This window comes from Cyprinus carpio, unplaced genomic scaffold (assembly GCF_018340385.1).
Source record: "Cyprinus carpio isolate SPL01 unplaced genomic scaffold, ASM1834038v1 S000006661, whole genome shotgun sequence".
NCBI classification, from domain to species: domain Eukaryota; kingdom Metazoa; phylum Chordata; class Actinopteri; order Cypriniformes; family Cyprinidae; genus Cyprinus; species Cyprinus carpio.
Window position 1 is genome coordinate 71,639 of NW_024879285.1, and position 8,333 is coordinate 79,971.

Here is an 8,333-nt window from a genome sequence, read left to right on the forward strand (position 1 = left end):
CAAAACAAAATAAATACACTTTATTTGGGAAAACGCAACTTTGCTACCTCAATATGCTTCCTCAGATTTGTTGGTAAACTTTTGAAGCCAGAAGTTTACTTAATGAATGTCATAACTAAAGTAGAAATGTGTGTGTTATGCTTAAAAACAATAATCAATGGTTCTCATTCACATCAAGCACGCACATTTGAGCTTCCATTTACATATTTATTGTGTATAAGATAAAATAAAAATGAAATGTACTTTTCAAGATGAAATGTAAGAGTAAAAAATAGTTGTTTTCTTCAGCAATGTAATCAAGTAAAAGTACAGTGTCAGTTTAAATTGTGCTTCATTAAAGTACAAATCCCCCAAAATAATATTAAGTACAGCAATCAAGTAAAATTACTTAAGTATTTACACACCTGTAAGCAACTATGCAAGTACATGTCAACTTATTCTATTTCAGTATTTATTCAGGTAGTCTCCACAATTAATAAATCTGTTAGTGCTATGAACTCAATCATAATAACATGCCTGTATACATTACACACAGAACAACAGCTCTCAATATGCTTACAATAGACAAAATTAAATGTATTCAAATTAAACTCAAAATCGAAAACATAGCTTGAAACATGAAAAAAAAAACACGTCATGAGAACCAGAGAGTATTATTTAGAGCATCACTAATGTAATAATTCTTAATTTTTTCTTACTTTTCACATAGAGTATATTACAACATTTGATTTGATTTTTTAACATTATTATTATTGATGCTTAACATAGATTTTTTTTCATGGTTTCTTTTATGGCAAGAGCAAGTGCAAGCTGCAGTCTGTCTACATCAGGAGTCAAAATGTGAAGAGTTTTGTGTAATGGCATTCCAATGTTCTCTGTTTTATGATATGTGATCGTATCGAACCAAAGCAAGTTTTGATCTTCTGTTGTTACAGCTGATACTTTCAAAGATACCATGATATTTTAAAATTCTCTAACTTTCGTGTGCCAAACTATTTTGAAGAGAGGCCAGACAGACACTAGTTAATCTACATTTGCTTAAGGCTTTCCTCTGCTTGGGTCTTTGTAATGTTTTTCCAGGATGAGGGTATATCTGCAGGCTTTGCATCATACTTATTAGCAAATTGAACATTAAATTTAGCCATCACATACATCCAGTATGCTGAGGGCTGTATGTAGGAGTCTTTATCGATATGCCAGTCTGGGTAGATTGTTCTGTATTCCTTATATGGATGGTACTGATTTTTGGTGTCATAGCACTTAAAACTTGTGTTATTGCACGTCGATGTTGTACAGATGCTTGTCACTAGTTTTTCAGAATCAGAATATCTGTAGCGACCGAGTCCTTTTGGTCTGTGGACTGAGACAAAGTGTTTAGCATGGGTTTCTCCTACAGCCTCACATGGTGCCTTACAGAATGGACACTGTTTCCCACACAAACACATTTGTTTGAACAGCACATCCTGGGGTTTGGTTTGAAGATGCTTTATTCTGCTGTGAAAATCTATTTTTTGGGAACTTTCATTAATTAACTTATCCTTCACAGAACACTTAAGGTATTCACTGAACTTTTTATGATTTGCATTTTTAATTGTGCTGATTGTGTCCACTGCATCTGTGGGAAAAACAAGCTTGTTTTCAAGTTTCCTGCAAATGTATTGGATGAATCCCTTGATGCTATTTATCTCTGGGTCTTGCTCCGCCTCTTCGATTGCCTGATTAATATTATTGATGACTTTGTTGAAAAGCTCTTCCTCTAATCTGAACATTCTGTCTTCTGTAAAGTGCTCTCTGACTTTGTCAAAAATAATGCCTTTAACATATGTTTCATATGACGTAATGTAATACAAATATGCATCAAATTCAAAATTATCAAGAAGATTTTTCAAGACTGAAATCTGAAATAATGTCTTTGTTTCAAAAATTGAGTTTTCACCAGACACCATCTTGTCTGCCATTTTCATGCCCAAGACCTCTGACATGTATTGTTTCAAGGCGGGTTTGAGGCATTTTCTCATGAATTCATCAGCTTTCTTCTGACATTGGTCTCGTTCGTTGTAAAGGTCAATGAAGTCAGAGCGGTATGTTTCTTTATTGATCTCCAAGGCTGTTAGTGGGTTATTGTCCTGGATGAATTGATTGTGAATCATTTGAAATTCTCTGCTCACAAAGCCACAGATGTATAATTTAAGGGGGAGTTCAAAATCTTCCTTTAGACTAAGGTCTTCATGAGCCTTAAGTTTCTCATTAATCATGTTAAGAATTTCCATGATGTATGTGTCATCATAATTATTCTTACTTTCCCTCTTTGCATTCACAAATTCCCAACAATCACTGATAAGTTTGTCTGATATTTCTTGAGCTTTCTTGATTTTCTGAGCATTCCATAATTTGGATAGAAAGTTACCTTGGTGGACAACAAATTTTCCATGGCCTTGACTTTGCAGATCCTTCACTTTGTCTAAGCGTTGAGCCATTGAACTTCCTCTAGACTGAAGATTATTCATTAAATGAAGAATAACTCTTGACATGATGTCTTCTTTCTGGAGCCCTGTACATGACAATGTGCTGACAGTCTGCTGCCACATCTTTTCAAATGCTTTATCCAGCATGGAGTCTGACATGTCTGATTTGTTTTTGCGACAGTCTTTCAGCAAGTCTAGCACTTTTTTTTCCATTGTGTTCATGTATGTCTTTTTGATCCCTTCCACATTAATCATTCCGTTTCGACGTGAAAGAGCTGCATCTAGTTTTCGAGTGACTGAATTTAAAAGCTCTTTCTTTAAAGACATGGCAGAGTTTATAAAGTCTTGTCGATAACTTTCCACAAGTTCAACGTGGCCTTCTCCTTGTTCATAGTATGATTGGATCTTGTCAATAATTTCACTGTGTCCTTTTGAAAGCTCAGATACTGCTTCTCGTTTTAAATTACAATTGACGTCTTCGATGGTGCACTCCTCAGAGTTTTCAAATTTTCTATAGTTTAAGATCTTTGTTTCAGCCTCTAATGCCCATGTGTGCATTTGCTTTCTCAGTGTCCAGTCCCATGTGTTGTACTCTGTACACAGTTTGATGTAAGCATCAGCCACCAAGCTGTTTCTGAAGTTAAAGATAAATTTCTCAAATTTTACAGCTTTCCACAAATCTTTGGTCCATCTAAAAAATTCTTCGATAGTGCTGGGCTTGTAACCTCTAAATTTCTCCATTATGTGCTTTTTGAGGGCGTACACAGACTCACTATAGCCAATACTCACTGGTGCCATTGGGGGGGTTCCATGCCACAGTCCAGGGGATGTAGTGGTCACCTTCCCCAGGGTCATAATTCATCACATCTGTAAATTTATTGAACTCCAATTTGTTCTCCTTTTGGCTGCAGCTTGTGTCATTTCATTCAGTTGTTCCAACAGAAATTTACGGTCTCTCATGTTTGAATCATGAGCTGAAACATCAGCAACATTCTGGTGTACAAACAAACACTTATGTTTCTTACCTATTTCCTTCATCCTGAGGAAGGCATGAACAATGATCTGTAAAATGTCTTTCATCTCTGTGGAGTTTTCCATGGCGATGTTGACAATTGTTACATCACTCAGTCCAACAACAATTGTTGCCAACTCATTGTCATGTTGATAGCTGTTATCCAGTTGTGCGAGCTCAGGGGATTTAAGTCCTTCAGTGTCAATTATCACTATATAATCACAATTGAGTTCTGCATCACAGTCCTCTGTTACTTTAATGAGCTGCATAAAGGCTCCCCTGGTGCATCTTCCACTGCTCACTGCAAACTGAACTCCAAACATGGTGTTCAGCAGTGTTGACTTTCCTGAACTTTGGACGCCCAAAACAGTGACAACTATAATCTTGTTTTTGGGCTCCACCAGTGTGTTTAATTCAGAAAACACACTGGACAGCCATTTTACAGGGATATTTGAAGAATCTCCATCCACAAGTTCAAGTGAAAATCCATCCAGCAGTAGTTCAGCACAGAGTCTAGGTAAATGTTGTAGTTGTTTTTGGGAAAGTGCATCTTCAGAGAGTGAGACTGCAGCTTCATAAATCTGGCTCATCTCTCGCATGAAGTGCTCAACTCCTAAAGAACTGTTTGAAATCTTTTTATCAAGCTCAGCAATTTCTGTCTTGTTCCCACAAATATTTTGACATTTCTGTTTGTAAAGTTCTCTGAGTTGAGGCAGTACTTCATGTGAGTGATTCTCCAAATTGATTCTCAACCATTTTAAGAAGTAGGCCTTTTCTGGTGTTGATATTGCACTGATAAAACAGTTCATAGTATCAGACATGTCTGTTCTGTATTGCTCTTCTCTGAGCTCCATTTTCTTAATGTGAAGGTCACTTCTGTAGTCCTCAACATTCATATCCCCAACTTTCTTCATCTGACATTCCTCTTTCTCTAACTTGGCCAATTTCATCAAGATTTCCCCTTGCAAGGGAAGCACCTCCTTTTTAAACTGCACTATATCCTTAATTTTTGAAGTGATTTCATCTGCCCTTGCTTTGGCATGCTGACATTCTTCAGCATCCTCATCCACCAAGATTCCTAGATTTCGTGCAATCTCAGCCAAACGAACAACTGACATTTTGTGATTGTTGTTATTAATTGCTTCTTGCAACTTGCTCTTAATTTTGCCAACAAAGTCTGCATCATTCTGCTTTGCTTTAAAGATGAAATTGCTTTTTTTCAGTTTGAGTTCATTCACTGCAGCTTTTATGATCTCGTTGTTAGAGTCCCCCACAAAAAATAACTGCGGAATAGATTTCTCACTGGGGACTGAAATGAACTGTGAATCTAAAAGTTGAGATTCAAAGAACACAAACACAATAGTTGAAGCCGCACAAAGAAAAGTGTACTGTGTTTCTAAGTTCTGAATGTCACCTCTCAAGTTAGCAATCGCTAAAGGCTCAGGAAAGACATCAATGTTCTTGTTTCCACAAGGAAGATACCAGGTCATCTCAACCAACCCATTTGATATTTTTTTGTTGATGTTTCCACAATCCATGTTGAAGTGCACAAATGTTTCAGTGTACTGCTGTGGATTGCTGAGCACTTATTCAGAATTTCTGATTTGGAAATGTTGCACCTACCAAGTCTCACAAAAGACACTAAAGGCATTTCTAACAGAGCAATCCTTTCTTCAAAAATTGACTTGAATCTGATAGAGTGTGGTCTGTATTTTGCCCAAACATATCTCTATTGCCAAAAGCAAAGAAGTGATCGGATGTTATCACTTTTTGGAGCAGCAAAGGAACAGCAAACTGAACACATGAACATTTTCCTAATGATTCCTGACTGAAAGAAAATCTATCAGAACAATGAAACCGGCAGTCAAGAATGTCCAAAGGATTTACTGCGGAGGACAGTTTGATTCAGCTTCCTGATCATCATTTCCACCTCTAAATCTTCTGCCATCTGATTGAAGAACACGTAACACTCCTCGCTGTCCTCTGTAGCATCATCAGCCTCTTCAAGAAGAGCCATGGCAGATCTGAAAGGGACTGAACAGTCACATCTGTGATACTGTTCTTGTTGATCTGCAGCACTGTGTGTAGAGTGAGCTTCTTATCATAGTACTCCACCAAACCCAAATTTAAAATGAGTATGTCCATGATGTTCCCTGTAAATGAGAACAAAATTTGTTATATTTGCATGCCCCCAAAATAACCTACTTTTGTCATCAGTTTCTTATTGCACTTCTATTACTCATCTATGAGCTGTTAAATTTTTACACAAAATTATTAGGGCTGTCAATTTATTGTACCAGTTAAGTGCAATTAATTATGAAAATGAACATTGTAGGGGGAGTTTTTCAAGTTGAATTACTTAAAGCTTGATGCATCTTAAAAATGTGACTCTCATGGTGCAAGAAAGACAGTAAGACACAACACAATGGCCAAAGATGTCTATTTCCTTGTGAGCTGTCAAGTTCAGGAGTGGGACTGAGAGTCAGATGCAAGTAGGTAAAGATGTTTAAAAAGTTGGGTAATGCTTCAGATTTACAGCGTAAGTAAACAGAATTTACAGCATACTTTTTTGTAATTACAGTGTACCTAAACAGTACCTCCATGAAGGTTTAAGGTGAAGTTTGGGGAATAAAGGGGTAACAACCTGGAAAACTACTAATTATTTATACTGTAAGTATTTTGAAACTAAAGGGTACCAATTCTAATATTATGGTGGACGTATGTATGACCTAATATACTAAACAACAATCTTACATTTGCAAGTGATTTAACAAGAACATACTGTACATGGTGTACCTTTTAATAGTACACATATAAAAAACGCTGGGTTATTGTTTCAATCCAAACACTAGGTTGAGACTGCTGGGTAAGAAAGCTGGATTGATTTGACCCAATTTAAGTTGATAATCATGCAAGTGCCCCCAGTGCTTTTTTGGAATGTGGGCGGAAAAGGGTGCACCCCGAGTTCAAACGAAAAAACCTTTTTCAGATATCCATGTTTGCTGTGTTTATGACAGGGGGGATGTGGGAAAGCCTAAACTAATCATTGCCCACAGGGGACAGCTCTGAAAAGTCTGGGGTCTGTTTGTTTAAACCTGGGCCAGTGAATGTGGTGGGGGAACTGGAAACAACTGGGCTTTTGAGACAAATCTGTGTTTGTAGTGCTCATGACAAGAATATGTGTCGAAAATACAAGAAAACTAATTGAAGTGAACATGAGACATTTGGAAACTGACTGGAGTATTTTCTTTTAAAACTGGAGGGGTTTTTTCTGGAGTGTTTTCACAAACTTGGGGTAGCAGACCGGAAATGAAGAAGTAAAATGGTGCTTGAGAAGACTGTGGATCAAAACGGTAAAATCAAAGACAGTAAAATTCTGTCGATTCGCTGTAATACACAGTTTATTCTTAATTTTAATTTTTTTTATTAAAGTGCCCCTATTATGGTAATGAAAGGTTCATATTTTTGGTTTTGGGAGCACCAACAAAGATTTACATGCATGCAAGGTCAAAAAAAACACTTACTGGCCCTATTCGCATCGGGATTAGTATTACCTGGTGACCTCCAGTCATTTGTAATAATTTTGAGGTTGTCTAGATCTTAATCCCGTCATGAATCAGCCATGTCTGTAATTTGTAAAGTAAAAATTTCCAAAGACCTACCATATTTTTAGAGGTTTTGTTTCCTGTGCTTTTATCCATCCTTCGCAAAAAATGGAGCTAGTTGGAGAGTTTAATAGTATTTTGGCTGTCATATCGCCTCACCATACAATTTGCAGAAAGAGAAAGCTGAAAACGTTTTGAGGTTAATGTGTTACAAATAAATCAGCATAAAGCTTGAGGATATTATTTTAACCCGATGAAATGTAAATGAAGTGCAAGAAACTATATATTTTTTTTTTATTATTTTTTTTTTAATCCATCTGAACCATAGAACGGTACTCTCAAAGCCTTGACATCCGGTATCCGAGATAAGTCAGTAAATTCGAGTAAAATCACATGCTTCGCTTTATCCCGTAATGCACCACACCTAAATTCAGATGTGGAAGGGTAATTTCAAAATCACACAAGGTCCCTAGATAATACTAATCCCGCGGGGAATAGGCTATTCATATGCATTACTTTTTCTTTACTTGCTCAACAACTCCCCAAATGATTCAGCTTAAGGGTAATTTTTCCAAATCCCTCCTTTGCGTTATGTTAATCTGCGGTGATTGGTCCAGTTGGTCGATTTCATTTCCATTTTATCATGCCTGTAATGCTTGATAAAGCAGCGGTTGTATGGGGAAACAGCTATTTTTACCTCTCCAAAAGAAGCACCTAGTGGCAAAGAATGAATTAGCATTTTAAATCAGACTAATGCGAAAATCGACTGATGGCCGGGTTTTTCCCCCGGTTCAAGCGCACAACAAGTGGGTACAAGGGAAATGAGGGGCCGCACGAGGGTGGTCACGACCCAGAAGTTCTCAAAAGAACTCAGAATGCCTGACCTCAGCTACGAATTAAGGTCATTGCACGGTCTCTGGTTTCAAAGTCCACAATGGTAGTCCAGGAGTGCCAAAAATGGCTGTTTCTGGTCGAATGAGGGGTGCCAACAGCAGGTTCCTTTCTGCCCCTGTGTCCCAGACCGGGCAGTGAGCAAAAAAAGAGGCCCCCCGGACCCGGGGGACCCAGAGAGGGAGGAAGCTGCTCTTGGGGGGTGGTGAAGACCGCGCGTGCTCCATTTGCCGGACTTTTTTGCTTTTTTAGGGGAGATCACGCATGCAGGGAAACAACAGGGAACAGGCGGCGCAGGACATGATTTTCATCAATGATTGTGTGTACAGATGTAAATTGTTTAAAAAGATGTGCTGTTCA

General features: G+C 37.8%; 1 pseudogene; it reads right to left on the minus strand.

The window, feature by feature from the left end:
* Positions 1–705: 705 nt before the first annotated feature.
* LOC122144414 lies at positions 706–5,622 on the minus strand (annotated as a pseudogene).
* Between the last annotated feature and the right edge of the window lie 2,711 nt (positions 5,623–8,333).